General features: G+C 44.5%; 1 protein-coding gene and 1 pseudogene across 4 annotated transcripts in view; one reads left to right on the top strand and one right to left on the bottom strand.

The window, feature by feature from the left end:
- Positions 1-25,662, bottom strand: part of SRGAP1 (SLIT-ROBO Rho GTPase activating protein 1) — a 148,418-nt gene that overhangs the window by 90,373 nt on the left and 32,383 nt on the right. The gene's annotated exons all lie outside the window — the stretch shown is intronic.
- Positions 8,306-8,525, top strand: LOC146076277 (U2 spliceosomal RNA; annotated as a pseudogene).

Here is a 25,662-nt window from a genome sequence, read left to right as displayed (position 1 = left end):
GCATACCTGGCGCCGCTGCCCACAAACCGTTTCCCTGGTGGTCCAGCGGGAGCGGGTGGCGAACCAGCCGTCCGCTTGTCAGCGCAGTCGGCGGTCCCCCCCGCCGAACTGCTGCAGCCGCAATGCCCAGCAAGCGCAATCGCGCGCGCTCCCAGCGGGGAGCGCGTTACCTTTGTCAGGTCCCCGGCGTCCGGTGGCGGCTGTGGCTCCCCAGTGCCCGGGGGCCGCTGCAGGTCCCCACCCTCGAGTGGCGATGCAGCTCCGGACCCGGGTGATGGAGCAGCAGCGCAGGTGTCTGTGCAGACCCCCAGTGCTGCTGCTCTGTCACTGACACAAGTCAGTGTAAAAGAAAAATGAAAAATAAAATATAAAAATCAAGTTAGGCTGCTAAATAGCAGCCCCTCTATTAGGTGCATCTGGCTCCTGCCAGCACCCGAAAAAAACTGAGCTTCCTGGCCTGGAGGCGGGGTAGAGGAGGGGAGGAGCCCGGCTGCCTGGGAGGCAGTTCAAGTTTAACCTCTAGGGTGCTGGTGCTCTCCCATCTCCTTACTACCCACTGTAACGCTGTGGCCCCTGATGTCTCCCGAAGGAGAAAGGTGTAAATAAGTAGCCACGTCATATCCCAAACTATAAGAACCTGAAGGAAGATCATCCATTTTTCTGAAGCATTGAGGACAATATTTTCTCATTACATTAAACAGTTTCCACCTAACAAAGCCTGCACAGATCAAAGGGATCTCGCCTCGCACAGACCATTCTATTGTTTGGGTGGATTTGCCATCTGTCTATGGTCAGTTTTTAAATGACCATTAGCAAACCTTAGCGCCTATACTGGTCAGTGAAAATAGATTGATAGTCTGATGTTCTACATTTGTGTTTGAGGACGTGGCCACACCCTCACAATTAGGCCACAACCCCTGCAATAGGCATTTCCTATAGCCCTGCTTCAACTGATCCATTTCAGTAGCAGGGGAGTTGACAAAAGTTGAGGTAATTTGGAATCATATAAAACACCTTACAAAAGGCAACAATGCTGTGTAATATTTGATATAGATAATTTAAAATAAAAACGTTCTCGGTTATCCATGACATCTCCAATGCTCTGCAGGCAGGTAAGCAAGCCAGCCTCTAGTAAGTACTTCCCTTCATATAGATCTGAAAATGACTGTTTCCCTTGTAAGACACAAAAGGATGCACACTGAGAACTTAATGAACAGCTCTGCGGGTTGCTGTGGTTTTTCAGTGTAATATTTTCTTCTAGGCTATTGAATGTTGACCGTGTTATGTAAATACACTGCAAAATACAATGTTTTATTTCCTAAACACTTTTAAAGACTTCTTTGTAACAAAAAAAAAGTAAAACAAATTGTAATGCTGCAAACGCTTACATGTACCTGTAAACGCGGCAATTGACAATCATGTTGCTGAGGCTTGTTATCTAATGTACTGATACAGTCATTTTCAATATGAGGTTAGCAAGAGATAAGCCAATGTAATTTCTAATTCACTAATTTGCTCCCAACATCTGTAAACTGACAAACACTGTCGCTCCAACAAGGTACTGTACTTGAACGATTTGAGTGAATGCTTTTGTCCATTTTCCTGGGTTTCAGAGCAAAATTACAGATTGTCATCTGCTCCCATACAGTACCAGATTTTCAGTCCAACCAACCAACTAGTTGGATAAAAGTTGATCTAGTGTATGGCCAGCATTATACGCAGTTACAGGCTGGGTTTGAAATGTCAGTTGACTTGCTGCTGGGCTATCACTTCACCAAGCTTAATAAATGCCCCATAGTGAGCTGTGGCCCCAATTGCTGGCCATAAGACGAATGCTGTATTCAGGGAGAACATGTTGGCTAGGCACAATGCAGCCTTTCAGACCTTTATTTAGCTACAGGTATTCCCACATGCATCAAAATCTCTGCATGTGAACGCACATCAACCCGGGATTTCTATATGTTTGAAATAAAGTCCCAGGTGCCCAATCCTGCTCATTACCAGGGTCAAGCTGAAACCAGGGATTTTGCTGGCCCCATAGACCTGGAAATGTCCATGACTGAAATAGTTATAGTAAAAGTTTTTTAATGGTGGAGAAACCCTTCTCCAGCTTCCAGTCTTATGTGTACATTAAATGTGCCTTTGAATTGGAGACATTTCACACTCAGCTTCTGTTACCTCCCCTATGAGAAGGCTGGCATGAGCATGTTATGGATGGTGAAGGACCAGCCTCCATTCAACCATGGATGTCACTTAACTCAGCCTGAAAGAACCTAATTCCAATGGTGCACTAAGACCAGGATCTTATGCGTATGTGCAGTATTGGCCTCGGTACTGCGCATACCGCAGCTGCAGCCCATAGAAGCCGAAGAGGCAGCCCTGGAGGGAACACCCTCCAATGGGACTGCTTGGGTGACTGGCAGGGCTGACTTCCAATAGGAAGTCACTGCCAGTCACAATGAAGCCAATGAAGTTTCAAGGACTGACTACAGTGACGGATTTTACACGAGGAGGCTGCAGTCCTGCAGCCCATTGGCAAAAACTGCCACTGGTTGTTACGTATTCTTATCTAATGCAATCTCTGTTGTTCAATATTGACACTTGGCTTATGTGGATGGTCTAGTGCATATCTCTGGTACCACTTTCGCCGTTCTTTTTTCTGTACCCACTCCCCGATTTTTATTTTTGCAATTGAAACTAAACTAACTAAATAAATGACTGCACAGGGGTATGCCAAAATAAATACAATCCTAAAGCGTTAAGAGAATACGTTTGTGTGTTTATGTTTTGAAAAGCTGTGTTATAGCTGGCGCTTTTGGGAATAATAAAGCAGCCAGAACACAAGGAGCAGAAAGAAACTCAAACGAAGCACAAAGTGATCAGAACAACTGGCCAAGTTTGGAATAAGTTCAGTTATGACTTTGGCCCCAAAACTACGTTAAGAAAATGAAAGTCAATTAACAGCCTGGCCAAGAAATAAGTGAATGACTGCAAAAACCACTACGTTTTCCTGGTAAATGAGTCAGACAAATCCTCTATTTATTTTTCTTTAAAACTCCAGAAAACATAGTAAAATCCTAGAGTATAATCTCTCGACCCATTATGCACTTCTAAATAACGCACAGGGCCAAGATAGCATTATAAAGTAGTCTTACGAACAGTGATTATGAAAACGCTTAAATTAAATATTGACTGTGCCCATGTGCAGAAAAAATAAATAATGTAAGTCTGTTTACACCTGAGTTCAGCTGATGAAGTGAATATTTAAAGATTGTGATTTCTCTGAAGGGAGTGCTCATGGCTGTGTAATCTAAATGACTTGTCAAGCAGGATTGATTTTATTTTTATTTATTTTTTTAGATAAAACCGAATCATGACATATGACATAATACTCTCTCATATCGTATAATTTATGGAAGAAAAAGAAAAAATAATATATATATATTATTATACACACACACACACATATACATACATACACTTACAGTATCTGTCATAGCAGGAACTTTGGAAATGTTCCTCACTCCATAGCTTACTTGCATTCTGTAAAGTGAATATACATATCATAAAGGATTCATGAACTGAACAATATAAAGAAACCCTTTGTACGGAAGCTCCCATGTTTATAGAAATCTGTAATAATTGCTCTTGTTTAATTACCGTAAAGTGTGAATGGCAACTTACTGAAAAATACATACATCTAAGACATTATTTGATTTGTCATCCTTAAAAACAGTAACTCTGTAACGTTTGAGTTAGATCAGTTTATGTATGTGTACACTTGTAAATGGATATAACAATATATATTATAGTTCTGTATTAGGAACATGGCAGCAGGGCAAAGTGCAAATACTAGCAATGGTAGGCCACAAAGTGACTATGTGCTCTTCCCATTAGAACGCCATGCAGAAGAAAGATTCCCACTTGTAAACTGTGGGGGAGGTTTTGTTAGTGTTGCAGCCCCCCCTCCCCCTCCCACCACCACCTTCGGAAAGTTTGGTGGAAATGCATGATTGATTTTCCCTGCAGCTGCTAGTTGTACAGCTGGAAAGACAAACGCAACAGCTAAAATAGCATAGATCCCTGTAGTATAATAAAGGTCTAAAAACAAGTGCATGTCCTATAACTGCTATGATGACATAATATTTACCCAGAGTCAAGCAAACAGAAAAACAACTAAAATACCTTTTTCATGGAAAGTCTATATCATATTATATATGAATAAAAAGTAATATGTGCTATGCTGGGATATGGTCGCTAGGTTGACACTATGAAGGTCAACATACATTAGGTTGACAGCTAAAGGTCGACAGGTCTTAAGTCGACACGTGAAATAGGTCGACACGTGAAATAGGTCGACATGGCTAAAGTCGACGTGGATGGAAGGCCAACAATGGGAAGGTGGACAGTCAAAAGCTTGTCATGAGTATTCACGTTTTTTTATTTTTCAGCAGACAGGCCTTATTTCATACCCCACAATCCACTAGTGTGTGGGTGTAAAATGTAATCATGTGCCATGCGCAGTGAGGCACCATGCCCAAAGCAAGGCGAGCACACTGTGTCCATGCCAACTTCCGGTGAACACTCAAGTCGACCTTTAGAATGTGGACCTCATTGTTGAACTACCACTTGTACCTTCCGACCCTGTGGACCTAAGCCATGTTGATCCGTTTCATCTGTCGACCTAAGCCCTGTCAACCTTTAGTGATCTACTTAATGTAGGTCAGCCTTCATACAGTCGACACGATGACCCATACCTGCTATCCTGTATTCACAAATTGCAAAGTGGTGGAGAAGCTGCACTTGTCCAAGTGCGTCTATAAAACTTTCACTTATGAGCCTAGGTCTGCAAAGCAAGATACCAAACTCCTATCATCGGCTGTGCAAAGTATGGCATAGGTCAGTGGTAGCCAACTACGGTCCTCGAGAGCTACCAACAGTTCACATTTTCCAGACAACCTAGCTGCTGCACAGCTGCACTCATTACTAGCTGAAACATTTTCGAAGATCCACAGGTGTAGATAATTACTTCACTTGTGATTCTGTGAGGAGATCTGGAAAACATTAACTGTGGGTAGCTCTCGAGGAATGGAGTTGGCTACCCCAGGTGTAAGTAAACAGTAATGGAAATAAAAGGTGTGGAGAGAACACGCTGATTAGGGATCTCCTTGCTGTGTGAAGGGAGCATGGACATTTCCTCACCACAAATGGATTGTTTTTGCTCACCAGCTCTGATAGGGATACATTTTGCAACCTTCAAGAGCATACAAATTAGGAGAAGCACATTTATAGATGCACCTGTACAAATGTAAGGCCTTTTACAGTTCACTTGCTTTAATGATGTTCAATACATTTTTTAGAATAAATTTATATTTTGCAGAGTTTAAAAATTATTTTGCAGAGAGTTTTTTTTCTTCCCATAACTTGAAGATAAAGCCAGTTATTATTACGACACCACTTGCATAATCAGAATTCTCTACCTGTCTGGTATGGAGCTTAGCTCACCATAATGGCTGCCATGGATATTACACAAAGAGAAAAACTATATTTTGGTGACAGCTGAAGTATTTATTTTGTTTCACTTTCTGTCCAAGAAACGGCAGCCTTCTAAAGAAAGCTCATAAACATTAATACGGTAGTGAATGGGGAATGCCCTTTATAAAAATATAAACACATATATACACACAAATCGCGAGGAAGTGGCACTAAGTTCTTGCTTGTAGAAAAAAGTAGGACCAATTTAATCAATTACAATCAACATAAAAGAAGTGTCATGGCATGCTATGAGGAATAGAATAGCTCTGGGCACTTGACCTGGAAGCTAAATCCTGCGGTAGAAATTGGATTCCTATGTCACATTAAGACACCTACTTGGATCAATAATGAGCCAATGATGCCTACATGTTTTGAACACCCAGAGTATACAAGCTGGGCTCCCATCCTTCAAGGAGCCATCTTCCCAGTGAAATCTATGGAAAGATGGCCCCGTGCAATGAAAACAAAGAGTCTAGCACTGTCAGAGCCTTTGATATATTGTGTACATGCACCATCCTCGATGGTGATATCTGTGGTGGAAAAGGGACCAGATTCTCCTCAACCGGCTGTATAAAAAGACTAGGCGAAGACACTCCACCAATGCCACTAGATGATCATAATAATGGGTACAGTTCCATCCCCCAACAGAAAAAAAAAATTATGTTACACTGTCATTAGCTAATGCTATCCATTCCCTGCAGTTGCCGGATGGCTGACAGTCGGGATTCCGACAGTCATTACACCGACGTCGGAATCCCAACTGCCACCGGCTATTCTCCCTCATGGAGGTCCACGACTCCATAAAGGGAGAATAGAATAGGTGGCGAGCCACTGTGCCTGCAGTGGGGCCTCATTGCATTACCATCTGGGCAGTTGGGATCCCAAAGTCGGGCTAATGACTGTCGGGATCCCGATGATGGGCTAATGACTGCCAGGTTCCCGACTGTCAGTGTGCTATACCACACCCTTCCCTGATAGGTGGGAAAACAGAACCATCCACATACATGCTCTTTCGGATGTGGATGGTTTCACAATGGAGACATACAGAGTAAGGGGGTCATTCTGGTATCGAACGTACCCTGCGTTCGCAAGGAGTTTCAATGTTGAAGCTCTGCACATGCACATATTCGCATGTGCAGGGTTTCTATGCGGGTGCCTGTGGAGACTTGCATAGTCTCCGTAGCGCTTGCAATCGGGCGGTGTGAAGGAGGCATCCGCATGTGAACACCCTGTGTTTCCTGGGCGTACCGACAAGAACGTTGGGTTCGCCCAGGAAAACGCAGGGCATCCCCATGCGAACGTGGACGGAGACCTGCCTTCCGTAGGCGGGTGGATAAAGTCACCGGATGTCAGCTGCCCGCCCAGTTCTCGAAGCAGGACGCAGCAGATCTAAGTCAACACAGACGGACTTAGATTTGCGAGAACTGAAGAAGTAATTTGAGGGTCAGCGATCATTGAATGATTTCAGGCCCGCATGCTACCCTGCGAATGGATATTTATGCAAAACATCCATTCACAGATCGGTGAGTACATTCGCCACGCAGAGGAGGGCGGGCATTCGCACGGACCCCAGGTGGCGTTACAAGTCTCGCTAAGCAGCGAAATTACGCTGCTTAGGGAGCCAACCAGAATGATCTCCTAAATGTCATCAGCACCCAGAATTGCTGGCTATTCTTCAGAATCTTTCTTCAATGTGGGTTTTTTCCCAGGCTCTCAAATTAGGATTGCGCAGTAAAAAATAAAAAAAATTCACGAAAAACACATAAATTCAATAAATTCGATATTTTCGATGGTTGTGGCCCTGTTTCTGCAGAAGGCTTTTTTCTGGAATTTTGCACAAATCTATGATAAATTAGATTTGTGATCCCATTATGACAGGTTGCCCACAATAAACATTCAGCTAAATGGTATTCCTGCCATTTTTAGATTTCCTGCTGATTTACCGTGTGTGCCTGGATGGAAAATGCATTAGCAATAGCACAGTTGCTTAAGGAGGAACGCAATATTCCAAGCACCACCGTAATTCCATTGCTCTTGTCCTCATTCCCCAAGAATGAAGTTGTACCTTCCGTTTATGCACCTCTTCCACTGACATTAGAGGCCACCTTTTACCATGAGCAAAGGAAGAGAGTACGTTTCACTAACCATGACTAAAGAGTAATTAATCTGAAACATGATGTGATCAACTCTGACAGAGACATTATGAACAATTTGATGTGCCACTACCAGCTCTAATCCCTTGATAAGAAAACGCTAAATGTGTCTAATATTATAAGCTTCATTTCCTATCAGATAACCTAATTGCTGGATTAAACAGGAGCATGGAATTAAGCTGTCCATATGGAGTGTAAACTTTTACATGCTGGAAGGAGCTTGAAATACTACAGTTGGTGACTACACTGATGGTTTACTGCCACAGAACCAAGTTAGTATAGATGCTAAATATAAAGAAGTTGTACAGCCGCCGCCCCTATTTTATAGACAAAGGCAATACAGTGCTTTCCACCTAATGACAGCACATATTTACCTTAAGTGCTGCATGCCTTCTGCTTGCCCATGTTCATTAGCTGATAAGCCTCCTTTAACATGAACTGCTCAGCTAATAAGGTATAAATTATGTTCAATAATCAATAGGAATCCAGCACTTACAAATATTCTCTCCCCTATGCTGAAGGGAAGAAGGTGAAGAATCTCACCAAAAAGGACAGCAACACAATTTCCATATCATTTATTATGCCTACTTTACATACAGTATAATGTGCTTTCTCCTCTCGCTTCTCGGCCTTTTGGCTAAGATCAAGTGTAGTATCTGTTCTTATCAGTGGGTATGGACTGGCCTCTGGCAGAGAATAGAGAAAGGCTGGACTGAGTAGCTGCTCTGATGGGCGGAGGGTGTGGGACCCCTCTTTTTTGCCTGGGAGTGGTGAAAAGTCTGGCTGAGTACCTTCACCTCTGCCTTTGGTAGGAGGTGTTGTTTCCGTAAATCCACTGGTAAGAGGGGGGGAGAAACACTGGGCCTAGTAGTTTGACTCTCTTGACGGGGTTCGTAGCCCCCGAAGGATGAGACAGCGAAAGGCTCAGTCTAATATCCATTCCCAAGGAGCGGAGAAAGGCTGGGACTGAGTAGATGGCTCCTGTTCCAGAGGTTCGTAGCCTCTGATGGGGCGACCGCGAAAGGCCCAGCTTAGTACCTTTACCTTGGGATCGGAGAAACACTGAGACTTGAGTAGATTGCTCTTCCGAGGGGGTCGCAGCCCCTAAGGGAGTCAGTCAAAAAGCCCAGTGGAGTACCCATTCCCATGCCAGGGGCTGGAAAATGCCCTACGATGGGAACAGAGAAACCTTGGTCGGACGCTGATCGGTCGGTTGCTTTGAGTCCGAGGCTGCACTGTGCCCCCGGGGAAACTCGGGGGTGCCGAACATGCACGGGTGATCCCAAAATCACCATGCACTAGTAAGCACTTGCACTGCGCACTTCTCTTCAGGTAGCGCTGCACGTCCTTACCTCGTCCTTTTGGATGGGGTAGGACAATTTTTCACACCCCCCACCCTGGCCCTCTGGTTGGGTATCTTTATTATTTATTTCTCTTCCCCCTCTCACGTTCGTCACTTTTCACGTTCCTTGTTTTTTGTCGTTTTGTCATGTTTTTTGGGTAGTGTGGTCAACCCTTTCGTGCCTTCCATTTCCCCAATGTGCCGAAGCTCTCGCCTTTTGGGGAGAGCTTCGTGCCCCCCGAGGACGACCCCGAGCCGCAAGGCGGAGGGAAGTCTACTGAGGGTCCCTCCAAACCTTCGGGTGCGGAGGACCCACCGTCCTAACCCTTCCGGGGGTTGAGGAATGAGGGTCTCTCTAAGCTTCGGCGAAGAGGACCCACCGTTCCCTATTTTCCCCTCTTTGGCCTTATGGTTAAGAGGGGTTAGGGGAAAAACGGGGCCCGTCTCCTTCGGGAGATGGACCCACTTTGATCGCACGGCCCCCTTTGCACGCGTTTCGGCACAGCACTGGTGGTAGGGAGCACACCTCAGGCTCCTGAGTTTTTTTCAAACTCATAATGTTCTTTCTCCTTGTACTATAAATGGGTTTGATTTGAAATCCCGGCGGTTAGATCCTGGCGTTCAAAATCCTGATAGCTGAAATCCTGACAAGGGGGGGGGGTTTCGACGGGACGTGGATCGCCCCCCCCCCCTGCAGGCTCGCCAAGCAGCGGGCCCGGTGCCTCGCTACGCTCAGCACACTCATTTATTCTCCCTCTATGGTTGTTGTGGACACCCACAGAGGGAGAAAGTGTCGGGATTTTGGCGTCGGGATTTTGAATGCCGGGATTCCGACTGAATCCCTTATAAATGGGTGATGGAAGACAACAAACTGTAGGATACAGAAGGGGAAAAAAAACAAATGCATATTTAGAGAAAACAGGTAGCCTAGGAAACAGAATCCAGCAGCAATAGCTAATGCTACACTGCAAATCCCAAGGTACAACATAAGGGAGGTGCGAGAAAAAAAGCAGGTGGGCGGTTGAGGGAGAGATACATAAGTGAGGAGGAGATTTGGTACGTCAAGTAGGACAACTTGATTTAGTTAGTGGTTGGCCAGATGGGAGAGGCAACAAAAGGTGAGGAGAGACAGGATAAAGGCACAGTAGGTGTGTTTTGACGAAGACTCCATCACTGCTTGGATATGGGAAGTGCTTAACCCATAGTTTAACAGCAGAGGCCTCTGGGGTTAAAGCTCTGCAAGCATTTGATGCAGTAGTCTGTACACTATGATCAGAAAAGGGGACTGGTAGGTAGTATTGGTAAATTGATGTAAGCTGAGAGGCTGTCAAGAAAGAGGTTGCCTGATTAGTGCAGCAGACATCAACCTGGTAAATAAACATACTCTATAATGACCAGAGAATAAGGGATTATAGCCAATATAAGAGGGTATAGCCTGTGTATTTGCCTGAATACCTTTGAGTTGCATTACACAGTCTTCATAGTTGGAAAGTACTGCCCCAGCATTAGATGCCTGGAGCAGCGTGGAGGGAGATCACTTTAGAGACTCTGGAGAGATATCCAAAAGTTAGTACGGTACTTGTTTCCTAGCACGGCCACAACGATCATAATCGCGGTCATCGGGGGTAAAATCTGGGGCATCGCATGCGCAAAATAATCTGGTGCGATGGGCCAGACGCAATGCCCGTGATTTCCCCATAGAGAACAATGTTAAATGCCTCAATTTACCCGCGATGACCCCGATTTCCCATAGGAAACAATGTGAAATGGATCTATTGACCCAAATTATCATAGGGAACAATGGTAAATGGCCCAAAAACACCCCTGAACATTAAAATGTCCCCCCAAAAGTACTATACGCCACCCCGCGATCAACGTGAACCCGAAGCGTGGCGAGCGCAGCAAGCCCGCGAGGGGCGGCGGTACGCGTCCTCCGACCTTTTCATACCCCCACTATCCACGTCGGCGTGGAGTTGAGAATAGAATAGTGTGGCGAGCACAGCGAGCCACCGAGCCCCGCGAGGGGACGTGAATACCTTCACAGTTATACGCATCCCCTCGCGGGCTTCCCAGGTGTCCATGGCGACGCGGACACCTGTGAAGCCCGCGAAGGGACGCGTTTACCTGTGAAGGTATCCGCGTGCGCTCGCCAAGCTTCGGGCTCGGTGGCTCGCTGCGCTCGCCACACTATTCTATTCTCAATTCCACGCCGACGTGGATAGTGGGGGTATGAAAAGGTCGGAGGACGCGTACCGCCGCCGCTCGCCACGCTTCGGGTTCACGTTGATCGCGGGGTGGCGTAAAATACTTTTGGGGGGACATTTCACTGCTCAGGGTTTTTTTTGGGGGTTTCTGGCCCATTTACCATTCTTCCCTATGCTGATTTGGGTAAATTGACTCATTTAACATTGTTTCCTATGGGAAATCGGGGTCATCGCGGGTAAATTGAGGCATTGAACATTGTTCCCTATGGGGAAATCGCGGCCATCGCGGGTGGACCATTTAAGCATTTTTAGGCGCACACGACGCGACCGACCCGATTTTTCACGGTTTTCAATGCATTTCAATGGAAAAATCGGGGGCATCGCGTTGGTCGCGTCGCAGGCCACTAAAATTACCCCCGATGGCCGCGATTTGTGGCCGTGCTAGGAAACAAGTACCGTTAGTACATGCAGCAGGTGTTACCAATGTCCTATATGCACAAGCGATATCATTCCATACACAGTACTGTTATCATTTCATTAGTTAGCCATAGATACTGGCATTAGTTTGTGCATCAGTATGACGTGTAGGTATATCTGAAACCACTTTACATTGTTCAGGGCCATACACACTAAAAGGCCCATCCACTAGTCAGATCTGGCCTGTTTTCCATCACATTCAGATGGATCTGACAAACCGATCCTATGAAAAAAGGCCAAATCTGAGCTTCCTCAGATCAGATGTGCGGCTGAGTCTCAGATCTATCTGACCAAAAAATCCTTGGTGCTGCACTAAAGATCCATCTGATGTATCTGAAGTGAATTCAGTCAAATATTAGGGTATTATGCATATCGTAATGCCCATTTACAGATTATGCCACACACCGTAATGCACAGCAGGCACAGTGCCAGAGGCAGCAGGCACAGTGCCAGGGGAAGTTACTGTGTGCAATGCACTGGGCTGTAAAGGAGACAGCCGGAAAGAAGGGTGGGAAACCCGGATGTCTCAGAGCAGGTCCATCTGTCCGTGGTGCGGCTATTTCAAATGACCGGGCGGAGTGGGGGGGGGGTCAGCAGGCTGTGTAGACAGGCAGCAGAGCAGGGCCCCGTGTGGAGGTGGGCGGGTAGGGTGAGTATGTGAGTATGCTCTGTCTGGAGCAGGCAAGGGCGAGGATACGGGCAGTCACACCAAGCAATGATTAGTGAAATACGAGCCATCATCACTAGATATGCTGGTGAAACCAGCAGACAAACCACTTTAGTAGCGATGATACAGGAGCACGCATAACTGACCCATAGACACGGCAGCTTAAAAATCGCCAGATGTGTATGGGCCTTCAATCTACTTTTCTTGATATCTACCACCATCTTATGGTCTACTGCAGGGGACCTGAAACTGTATTGCTCTGGGACCCCATCAGACAATAAAATTGATTACAGGACCCCAGCAAGTTACTGCAGAAGGTCACCACATCACATGCGTAGTCAGCAGACAGCACATACTGTACAGGCAGCATTGTGCAGGCACAAAATGATGTGAGTCTAAAGACGATTCAACAGATGCTTCAGACTCCTTGAATCACTGACTGAGATTAGAAAAGTCATCAGCCTGATTGTCAGCAACATGGAGTCGCGACCCCATGCTGAGAAGGTCAGGACCCACTTTGGGGTCAGGACCCACAGTTTGAGAACCACTGGTCTACTGTATAAGTAGCCTTTAAAGTCCTCCACTAGTCAGAATCTTCATCTTTCACATCCCCTACAACAGGTCTGGCAAACCTGTGGCTCCACAGCTGTTGTGAAACTACAAGTATCAACATGCTTTGCTAAAAAACTGTGGCAATGCATGCTGGGATGTGTTGTCTTACAACAGCTGGTGAGCCACAGGTTGGCCAGCCAAGGCCTGCCCTACAATCTTTCCAAAAATACTTGGGTGGCAGCATTGCAATAGAGACAGAGGTGAATGAACAGTCTCACATACGGGCCAGGTGTATCAAGCTTCAAAAGTAATAAAATGGAGCCAGCTCATACCTGTTCTTTTTCAAACCCAGCCTGTAACATGACAGGTAGTAGCTGATTGGCTGGCTGTTTATCACTCTCCATTTTATCACTTTTTGAAGCTTGATACATCTGGCCAATACTATGGTAATTTATTCAGATGTGGTTGGAGTTGCTATCACAGCTGCTTCCAAGGAAACAGCAGTCAGCAGAAGTCTATTACATGCAGACATACTGCAGCAATGATCTGACATGTGTCCTAGGTCGCAGCAATTCAAAAGCTGGATTTGCGGCCATTCTGCAAGCTAGCATGAAATAGGTCGGAACCCTTTCCAACCTACTCTAGTCAAAAACTGCTGTCTTTTTGGCAAGACGGCAGTTTCAACATCAATTAAAATATATGCCATAGTGTGTACCCATCTTTAGTCTGTGGGGAAATGTGCCTCTTCACATGTGAATTCGAATTATCTAAACAAAAAGGTAAAATCATTTTAAAAAGTGCTTTTATACACTTAATTGAAAAACTGGATATCAATTTAGAGGTGGACAACAATGCTAAATATAGAAAAATCGCCACAACTAATAGCACTACTAGTTACAGAGAGCGGCACCTGCCAGGCAAAGGTGGGGACTAAAATAACTTCTCAGCAAGCGGCATCCTGTCTCACAATCCAAGGAGGGCATTCAGCGAGAACTAAATCTGAACATATTGTAATGAAACTAACTAAAAGTTAAAAAAAATGACAACATCTGTAGTTGCAATGCATTCCTTTTCAGCCGTGATGCAAAATAAATGAAACGCTATAAATATCTATCACTGCATTGCATGCCAGTGTTTGCATGTTTTCTCTTGAAAGATAAAAAGGTAATTTATTTGTGCTTGTCTGCTCAATTGCTTGGAAACAGGTTTGCCTCAGTGCACTGTGCATGTTATACGCAGAATGACCAGCAGTGTCTGGACTGGAGACAATTTCCTGTCTACATGTAAAGTTCATCCCTCAATGTGACAGCCTTGGGGCTGACAAGCTACTGAAAATTTCAACAAAACTGAGGCAACTGAGGCAATTTACAGCAACCTAAAATGAAATACACTGGATACAAAAAAAAAAACAGCAAGAAGGAGGTCAGGAAATGTAAATAAAACACATTTGATAACATTTGTAGACATAACAAAAAGCTACTAGCAAAAAAAAAAAAAATCCCACAAAAAAAAAAAAAACAACATCTGTAAACATACACCTAATGCAAAAACTAACAATTACAAGTTTTGGGAATAATAATGCAGTTAATAAAATTATTTTACCCAAATGTATGTATTTCATTTTCATAGTTGCTTTAGGTTGCCGACATAGCTAAATAAATCTAAAAAGAAAACAAGAGGAAATATGTGATTATGGAATTTCAAGCGAAACCATGGTACTAAACTTTAATGGATGAATCCTTTTGAAACCAGTGGCTCCCAAATGGTGTGCCATGGCACCCTGATGTGCCCCAGCCAGGGGGCTTGCCCTTGGTTGATGGACCAAAAATCAATAAAAAATTAAATGTTGGTCCTCTCGCAGCATATATGGCCAAACAAACCCCAGAGAGGTCCCGGGCGGCATGGACACACGCGGTCCTTTCACATGTGTTGGACAGATGTTGACAGATATAGTACGTATAGGCATTCCCCACTTTTGGCAATCGTCGACAAAACTATTAATAAAACACTGATGTTGTTCAGCCATTGAACACAGATGCTTAATATTGATATAATCAAGAATGGCGTTCAGGGTTTTACGATGATCATTTGATGGTCAAACAAAACAATGTTTTACCTGTTTTTTCATGCTTTTGACTAATACCTTTCAATGCCGACAGTTTGACCATGTTGACATTTTGTCTACAATATGATCATGTCGATATTTTGGTTTGAAATTAAATACTTTGGTTTAGCTGTGACCTAACTTATGTTTATTGGTTGTACTCCTCAATGTTTTATTTCCAATAAATGCTTGTCCAACCTATTTTAAAATGTATTTAATGTGTTTGCAACCTACCCACTAGTTGTTGCTCCACGACAGTCATTATCACCTAGAACAAACTAAAAGTTTGTATATTAAGATTCCTAGAACTTCTGTTTAATACAGGCTTATGGAAAACACCACGAGGCAGAGTGTTATTGACATTATCCCGTAGAATAAAACTGGCCCTGTGGCTAAACAGCCGATTCTGGAAAATGCTGCTTTATCACAGGAGGCAAATGTAATAATCAGACTGATGCAACACAGAGCTAAACATTTCCTCAAGACAAACACTGCTCTCTGTATGAAGGCTGCATAATTTATAGAGCACACCATATGCCATCTCCCTCCAGGCCTGGATCACATTTCAGTAGTGCCACTGAATATAGATATAAGTGTCGATCTAGCATACAACTTTTCAAAGGTAGTCAAATCCATAGTGGTCTTATGGGATGTGGTTACATTTATCTGGTCGGACGGTGAAGATAATACATTTTGAAAGGCTTTCCGTAGTTTTCATCAGTTTTAGAATAAGGGGGGTATTTAATAAGTGGTGATTTTTGGCCTAGGCGAAAAATCCAGCACTGTCAAAATAGAAAAAGTGGATTGGCAAAATTGCCAGCGGTTTCGACAGTTTTTTAGCCATTCTTCGCCCATGACCCCCTTCCCCAATGAAATGGGTAAAAAAAAAACTAGCGAGGGTACCAGCTGGCAGGTACGGGGGGTGGGGGGGTAGGACAGGTTCCAGGGGACACGAGGGGATTAAAAGGTTTCACTGGGATATGAATGGTACTTAAACGGTATTTAAAACGGTAATCTACTGCAATGTGAAAGCTAATACCGTGTTAAATAACGTTTAAAAATACCGGTTCTTTAAATGGCTTGGCAGTGGGAGAGCAGTATCAGTTGACAATAAAAAAATAAAAAAATGTAAATGAAAAAATAAGTATAAACTAGCATCGGCCAATATTGTGCTACCATCAACCAAAACCAGGATAGGTGCATGCACACTCCATATTATTAAACAATAATAGGTACTCTTTACCCAGAACGTCGGGGGTAAAAAATCGCGGGCATCGCGGTCATTGTATGCACATAAAAAAACGGGTGCGACGCCCGCGATTTTCCCATAGGGATCAATGTTAAAAGTCAGATTGGACGCGATTTTAGTGTTAAATGCCTCAATGCCCGCGATTTTTACATAGGAAACAATGTTAAATGGGCCACAGAGCCCTAATAGTCCCCCTAAAGTCTTAAATGGCCCCCACAATTTTTAACGCCACCCCACGATCAACGTGAACCCGAAGCGTGGCGAGCGGACGCGGATACCTTCACAGGTAAACGCGTCCCTTCGCGGGCTTCACTGGTGTCCGCGTCGCCATGGACACCTGGGAAGCCCGCGAGGGGACGCGTATAACTGTGAAGGTATCCGCGTGCGCTCGCCACGCTTCGGGCTCGGTGGCTCACTACGCTCACCACACTATTCTATTCTCAACTCCACGCCGACGTGGATAGTGGGGGTATGAAAAGGTCGGAGGACGCGTACCGCCGCCCCTCGCGGGCTCGCCACGCTTCGGGTTCACGTTGAACGTGGGGTGGCGTTAACAATTGTGGGGGCCATTTCAGACTTTAGGGTGACTATTTGGGCTCTGTGGCCCATTTAACATGGTTTCCTATGGAAAAATCGCGGGCATTGAGGCATTGAACACTAAAATCGCGTCCAATCTGACTTTTAACATTGATCCCTATGGGAAATCGCGGCCATCGCATCGCACCCGTTTTTTAGTGCATACGATGGTCGCCGTTCTAGGTAAAGAGTACCCAATAATAGGAGGTTCTTGGTATATCAATTGGCCAAGAAATATTTTCCCACCAACCAGCTTCACGGTGACCTCATTTCTGGTGGGTCCCTAATATCAAGTATGAATCTGGGGCGCGGAACCCCGAAAAGGTTGGCATAGGCCAGTCACCCCCAGGGTAGCACACAAGTGAAAAACTAAGCTAAAGGTTTATTAATAAGAAAGAAGCAGAAGCTAGAGGTTAAAAAGTGAAGTGCTAGAAAGTATAATATATTAGTGGGAAATAAATAGTGCTAAATAAATGTTAGGGTGTGCAACCCGGAAAGCAACTCAGCCACACCAACCCAAGGGGAGCCGCGCCCCAAATCCATCCCAAAGACTAGCAATTAATGTCAATTTTAGTTCTTACCTACATTGTGCCTCCAGTTTGCAGGCTGTGGCTACCAGGGACCAAGCTGGTAAAATAATATCCAAAGAAGGTGGGTGGGAAGAAGAAGAAGTGTGCATCTTAGAATGCACACCCTATATACATGAGGTGACATCATGCTGGGACTTGTAGTTCTGCAAAGAAAAATACATGGTGCAGATGCACACTCCATATTATTAAACAATAATAGAGGTTCTTGGTATATCAATTGGCCAAGAAATATTTGCCCACCAACCATTATTTCTTGGCCAATTGATATACCAGGAACCTCTATTATTGTTTAATAGTATGGAGTGTGCATCTGCACCATGTATTTTTCTTTGCAGAACTACAAGTCCCAGCATGATGTCACCTCATGTATATAGGGTGTGCATTCTAAGATCCCCCCCCCCCATATTCCTTCTTCTCACAAACCCCTCTGCCACCATTACAAAGTAATCAAATTAATTGGCGGGTTAAAGCTATGAGATTCTATTGTTCTAATCATTGCCCATTGCTGAGTTTACTAAACACAGGCAGTATTTGACCTTAGGAAGAACTGTGCTTGTTTGCAGAGTTCCAAGCTTTTATGTTGGTTGAACTGTGCAAAGTCATTTGTCTGAAGAGATAAGATGTCTGATCTGCAAGCAGGCAGTATTAAATAACAGGATAGGATGAGATAGCATTCATCAGATTTACCATTCCTGGGACACGGGGATCGCAGACACAAGATGAGACCTCAACAGAACACGATTATAAAAAAGGAAAAACAAAAACCGCTTACACTAGGACAGAAACTGCCATTACTGCCTCGCAGCGCTGAGGTCTTGGGTTCAATTCCCACCATGGCTAACTGTGCACAGTTTGTATATTCTTCAAGTGCTGGCATGGGTTTCCTCTGGGTACTCCAGTTTCCTCCAAAAATATACCGGTAGGCTAATTGGCAGGGATAGCATGTGGCAGCTGGAGGGGGATGTTACTTCTCCAAGGGGAGAAGTTGCATAGTGTATGGCCACCTTTAGGGTACAATTCAACTAATTTAATTTCATGTAATTTAATACAGTGCATGCAGATTTTCTGGTCACTGGTGACAAAGCTTCTGATGTAACTGACTCCACGTTACATAGGGCGGGAAGTACTAAAGGGAAAATGCGGTAAATGGGGGTTTTACTTCATTTTCCTTTGTACCATTACCCATCCGCCCCGTCTCCGCCGAGCAGGGTATCGCCACCTCTGGGTGACACCCCCCCCCTTCTGTCCTCCTTCGATCTCCTCCCCCCCCCCTAGCAGGTGTCACAGCCGGGAGGACATCCGGCTGCAGGGGGAGGAGGAGACGCCGGGGACACTGACAGCCGCCGGGATGTGATGGAGATCCCCGCACATTACAGGTATCGCGGGGTTCTCAGTCACCGCACCCTGATGCTAGCCGCATATGTTAGTACATATGCGGTAGCATTGTGGCGGCTGGGTGGAGATGTATATTAATACATCCCGCCCATAATGACAAAATAATTAAAAGAAAAGTGCAAACAGCACGGAGCTTTAGCCTATGATGGCACCGGAGGTTAAGCAAACACATGCCCACCGTTCTCATTATAAAACTGGAGGTCAAATATGGAAGAAACATAAAAAGCTAAATAAGTCTTCAACAACATAAATTTAGTAATGAATTATGATCCTAAATAAGAACTAACTAGAAGCTTTCGGTCTAAAATATTGACACAAGAATCTGTTTTCCACGGTTCCATGTTTGCTTAGATCCTTTTTTGCATTTTTCTTGAGTGTTGCGGTTTCCTAGGTGATGGTTGCTATGCTCAGCAGTAGAGATAGGCACAACTATGCTAAGAATCAGCTTCTTTGTCCCCCATCACAGATCATTATACGCTTGCCATTGCAATATCCTTTACCTCATTTCACTTCATTGTTTGATCTATTTCAAGACAGATCACATGTTGTCTGCCTTATGAGTTCTCTACACTACAGGTTCTTGTTTAATCAGGTGTCCGACAGAATATCAAGTGAAATAATTTGCCCCACATGTGGGCGCCTTTAAAAATGTACAGGAATATAAAAAAAAATGCTGTACACTGTAAGCATGGAAATACAGATAGCTAAAATTATTTTGACTTAGTAGTGAAGTTTTCAGCACAAATTGGTCATTATGTGGGCACATTCACCACACCCAGGTGAACTTCATTTAATGAGTTCCTAACATTGAATATCAGCACATACATGCATATAATGTGTTACTATTAGAGATGTTAGGGATCTACCGAAGCTCATCTGGATGTGGTGAATGGGCCCAACTATTTATCCAAACTTGTTATTAAAAACTTACGTGAAATAAATTGTCATATCCCACCCAAACTCCCATCTAAAGTGACAGGAGACTACAGGACGATATGAAATTGCTGTTTGATTTTGTGCTCATCAAAAGACAAGGTATCAAGTCCAATTTGAGCGCTAAAACAGGGTGACTTTTTGTTGTATTCAGCTTGTCACCCCCAGGAGATGCTGGCACATCTAAACGGAGCTTCATTTGAATAGCTCTTTTTGGCACCCTCTAGTGGCTGTCAGTCGTGCAAATATTTGAAAATTACCCTAAACCTGGCCATACACTAGGTGACTTCTCCGAATGCAGAAGTCCAGTGACGTGCGGTGAGGACATTGCCTGGGGAGGCACTCACCTCACCACGGGCACCGGCAAAAGGGGGTACTTGTGTCAGCCTTCCCCCCCTCCCCGTCCCCGCACTGCCGCGGTCGGGCACAGGCAACAGGGGGTACATTCCCCCCCCCCCCCTTGAACTGCCGCGGTCGGGCACAGGCAGCAGGGGGTACTTGCGGGAGCCTACTCCCCCCCGTACTGCCGCGGTCGGGCATGGCACAGCACAGGCCTCTTCAGGGGCTGGCTGGCAACTTTCAGCCCAGGGGGCCAACACTAGTAAATGGCCCCGCGACCCTCCCCCCACCCTCCGTGGGGTGGAGAAGGGTCTAAAGTGATGTAAATCGCATCCACTCACTGTCAACACTGCACAGTGTTTTCCCACCCCATTCAATAAAACATTTCTCCTCCCCCACCCCCCAATATTCAACCCCCCCCCCAGCGCACACAAATTTACCTTTTACCAAGTGTAGTGTGATGTGCTTCTCCCTGAGGACAGCATGCTCAGCCTTCCCAGCTTATCAGCGTCATGTACAGCGCAGAGTGGCCGGGCAGCAAGCGTCCTCTGTGCCTGTCTCCCTCCCGCAGCCAGCTATAAGCAGTGTGGCTGGGGACCTGAGAGCGGGGCTGAGCGGGGGAGGCGAGTGGCATACTGTCCACCTTTAACCCCCCCGTTCCCGTTCCCAGCTGATCGTGCGGGAGACGGGCAGGAGAGCCCGTCGGCTGTAAGGAGGCGCTGTGTGCCTGGAGGCCAGGTCATGCAGGAGATGGATGGCAGAGCTCGGCTGTCAGGAGGTCTTTACCAGCAGCAGCAGTATCTGACAGCCTCCTGACTAGCTGCTGCTGCTCCCGGACGTTCTCAGGTATTCTCTACCCCCCTCTCCCCTCCCCTCCCGGGCAGACTCACCTGTCCTCTCGGCTGTGGTTTAATCACAGCAGCGCCGGACTCAGTCCCCGCTGCCCGCGCTGCTGCATCCTCTGCCCTGCATGTGTGTGATAGGACAGCGGATCCAGCACTGGAACCGCTGGCCCAATCACATCTGGGGGCGTGCATTCATACTGGTGCCCCTGTCATTGCGGCACCAGTATGAATGCCGCTTCCCCATTCATTTTCAATGGGCTTTTACAGCCCATTGCTGCACCCTGCCCCCTGCCCTCCCCTACCCGCCCCCCGCTGCCCGTAGTTTTAATGTTAACAGCGGGAGGCACCTCTCCCGCTGCCTCCCACCCTCACATGCAGCAGTGTAAGAGGGTGGGAGGCAGCCGGAGAGGGAGAAATGATGAAAATAATAAAAGAAGATATATAAATATATCTTCTTTTTATTATTTTCATCATTATGACAGGGGAGGCTCTGCCTCCCCTGCCTCCCCTGACTGCACGTCCCTGCAGAAGTCGTCTGCAATTCCCCCTTGAGCCAACCAGGAATCTTGGTGTGTCGTATGTGAGAAATGTGAGCCCATCCGACCTCTGACTCGGCCCCCCTCCTCAAACAGGCTCCTAAGCGATACATCACATGTGAAAGTACTGTATGCGGTCGGATGGCCAAACACTGCTGTGATGCATAATTTCAAGTCAACATATTGTGTGTGTGTGTGTGTGTGTGTGTGTGTGTGTGTGTGTGTGTGTGTGTGTGTGTATTTACATACATACACTTTTTTTGGGGGGTGGGGGGGTGTTGGTTGTATTTTATTTTTTTGTTTATACACACATACTGTATTAGACTTTATTGTATACCTGCTGAGATCTGTTTTTTTTACATTCTATTCAAGCTGAAGAAGGGAATATAATTACCCACCACAAATCCACAACAAATATTTCAGACAAAATAATATGGGTTATTAATCTGATTTCTGTCTGATGGTCATTATTGAGCTATGCAATTGTAGCCTTTTTTTTTCCCCAGCAGAAAAATTACCTGTTTTAGCCAGGTAGCAAACACATCAGATCTGGTATAAGTTCCTGGACGCATGTTTTCCCCACAAAAAATTAGTCTCTAAAGCCCCGTACACACGGGGGAGATATATTGCTGAGTTTCTCCTTTTCATCAGCGACCAGAGATGGTCGCTGATGAAAAGGAACCTCTGCCGGCGGTGCCGCAGAGGTAATCAGCTGGTCGCAGGAGCAAGCTACTGCAACCAGCGATTAGAATGGGGATGAAAACGGGAGCGCGCACCCGGCTATTTATCGCAGGGGCACACTCCCATCACTGGCATCAGCACTCCCATCAGCGACCATATTTCCAGCGATTTCAGCCCCTATCGCCCCCGTGTGTGCACAGCTTAAGGGCTTGTTATGGGGATTTTGTTTCATGTGCCTGAGGAAGGCAAATCAAATTCCCCAGATAATTGCCATCAGGGATAATATGTTACCCCCTGACAAAGCAAATCAGCACAGATAATTGCTATCAGGGATAATATGTTACCCCCTGACAAAACAAATTAGCACAGATAATTGCTATCAGGGATAATATGTTACCCCCTGACAAAGCAAATCAGCACAGATAATTGCTATCAGGGATAATATGTTACCCCCTGACAAAACAAATTAGCACAGATAATTGCCATCAGGGATAATATGTTACCCCCCGACAAAGCAAATCAGCACAGATAATTGGATACCACCTTATGAGTGTGTATGTATTTCAGTAATGGATATACCTCTGGCATGTATGCTACTAGTGTAGGTCTGCACATACCTAGTTTCTAAAATTGGAAAATGCCTCCATTATGGTGTTTTACACCATGATTTCCAGAATTCTGTTTCCAGATGAGAATGCACACAGTAGATAAAGCAAACATTCACTTCAGTGTCCTACCATTAAATCACTGATTGGACAACACCTTAATTCAAATTGAACCTTCCCTTTACCTTTGACACAGCCATTTTGAAGATACCTGCAGTCAAGCTCAAAAAATGGTTTTCAGAGTTTAATGAATTTTGTTGATAGTGGGCTAGATTGGCAAGGTAAGCAGGAGATATCAGTTGTATCGGATGCATTACCTTTATAATGAATAGCCCTATAACTTAATTTCTACAAAGGTAGGCAAATAGGTTTCCTCAACTTTTGTAGCAAATAAGGAACAATGAATAGCCCCCCAAAATAGATAACCTGACTTAAAAAAAATGGAAGAAATGATATTTGCACATTTCTGCCACTTCATAAAAAGGACCATTTCATGAAGAAGGAAAAAAATCTAGGGATCAAGTTTCACAACCTTGGGCTAATCCTGGTAATGAGGGACAGTTGGCAGCCATGTATAAAATGGTGCTTAATTTTTGGAGATTTCTTTGGTAACCTCACAAAAACAACAGAGTGCAGCTATAAACACAGCTTCAAGAACAGGATGTGGTGTATGCTGCCCGACTGCCAGAATATATCAAAGCTCTGAATCAACTGCTTTGCGTTTCTCAGGAAAGCCGGCTTGACTTGACCACAAAGGGAAGGAACTTGAGTTGCTTTTCCTTGATGCTGAGTGTCTGTCTTAACGGAAGCAGACAATGTAACAGTAATAGTAGGCTAAATATATTACAATGACAAAAGGAAATAGGAAAAATGGAGGGTGAGGATACATACAGACAATCAGCAAACTTTTAAATGTGATTTAGCTCTAAAAACAAAACAAAAAAAAAAAACATTACATTTTAAAAAAGTTTAAAAAAGGTATACATGAGAAATAGCATAGAGATGTACATTAAGACTTAGGTTTCTCTGATGGTGGCTACCATTATGATTTATATGCTATATATGACAGCAGTTAAAATGGCTGCATAGGTAATAGGTACTAGTTTTCCTGATTGCCCATGGCTAGAAAATTCCCAGCTGGAGAGCCTGTCTCCTTCTCAATGTGTGCGTCAATTTCCTAGCAGCGTGTAAAGCATACTTGCCTACTCCTTTAGTGTCCTCTCTGGGAGGAGACACTTCACGCTCATTAGGCCACACCCCTAACAGTGAATCACCTGTAATTCGCAGATCCACCACAAGGGTGCCGTAGCTAAATCGCACATTTCGTCATTCAGTCAGACTGTCTTCCCACATATCTGGCTGTGTGTATGGGCAGCTCGCTGACTTGCGGTTGGGGACTGAAGTCAAATCTGGGTGTGAAGAGGCAAATGTCCATCCCACAAACATACCCATTTAACCAATACATCCATCTGTGGTCCCAAGTATGCAGGACTGTAGAATACAAAGTCAATTTCCCTTTTTTTATTTAATCTCATGAATCTGTTTCAGGCATATTTGACCGTAAGTTCTACAATAAAATGTCTGAATCATATTAATTTTTCTCATTTATAGCCAAACAAAAAATGTTCTTCCCAAAGAAGCAATTTTCCTTTGAGGTCGTGCCAATGTTAAACTCAATTTAAAGTACTGTTACCAGAAGTGCAGAGTGGAGCCTTATAAATAAATAATTAGTATAACACTCTTGATTTAAAACTGGAAACACATTTGCTGGATGTACACCTTAAAATGAAAACCAATATGAAATTATATTGCTATCTATGCATATAAATACACTAGATATTACTAGATGTTTGGTGGCTATATGCAACTGGCAACACATTGTACGTTTTAGTTGTATAGCTAAACCCAGTATCTCCATTCACAGCACAGACAAGCAGTTGAGCTGTATGGCCATGCAGGTGAGCCAGAATTACAGTGTTCCTATTCATCTCTACAGGGGCGCCAGGCAAACACAGCAATGTTGCAGTTACTGTTACAAGCATTCTGATGGCACAATACGCAGAATTACATCAACCCTTTAAGTTCCAGAAGTTTCCAACTTTATCAATATAATCTAATACTGTTGTCACATTTGAACCAAAGTCACAACCCAGCTGACAGCTTTTCACACTGAAGCCATGTCTTCCATTATACCCAGGGCAAACAGGTAGAAATCCTTTACAGCTGAGAAATCAGAGAGAAGCCTACTGGAAGCTTAGACACAAATAACAAAATCAAAGATAGAATTTTTAGCTGTTGTACAGTACACAGAGCTAGGGAAAGCAAACACAACAGAGCTACAAAAAGCAGAACAGCCTAGCACAGTGGTTCCCAAATTGTATGCCGTGGCACCCTGGGGTGCCTTGGGAGACTTGCAGGGGTGTCTTAGGTTGGTGGTCCATGTAAAAAAAAATTTTATGGACTAATATAATAGACAAAATGTGGACAAACAGAAGTGAATCCTGTCCATTACCACATAACTGACAAACACAATTTACTCAATTGAATATTTTTTCTGGTTTTAATCAATGAGAAACTTTCCAAAAAGTTTGGGAAACACTGGCCTGCCTAGCTGAATGCAAAAACACAATGAATGGGTATATTAACAACAATGACATGGAATCATATGGGGGGGGGGCTCTACTCCATCACACCATCAATGAAGAAAAAGAGAAAAAAAAAAACACAACAAGCAGCCAATGATGTAGAGAACAATCAGGCTTTTTCAGCTCCACCAAAGGCAAAATGATTCAATTATCCATGAGACTCTATAATAAAGTTTATTTTGGCAGAATAATCTGGCTCATTCTTGCAAAAAAAAAAAAAAAAAAACAAGCAAA

Source organism: Crinia signifera, chromosome 4 (assembly GCF_055691185.1).
Source record: "Crinia signifera chromosome 4, ASM5569118v1, whole genome shotgun sequence".
NCBI classification, from domain to species: Eukaryota; Metazoa; Chordata; class Amphibia; order Anura; family Myobatrachidae; genus Crinia; species Crinia signifera.
The sequence above is the reverse complement of the archived record's forward strand: the minus strand, read 5'-3'. Positions and strand labels throughout refer to the sequence as shown.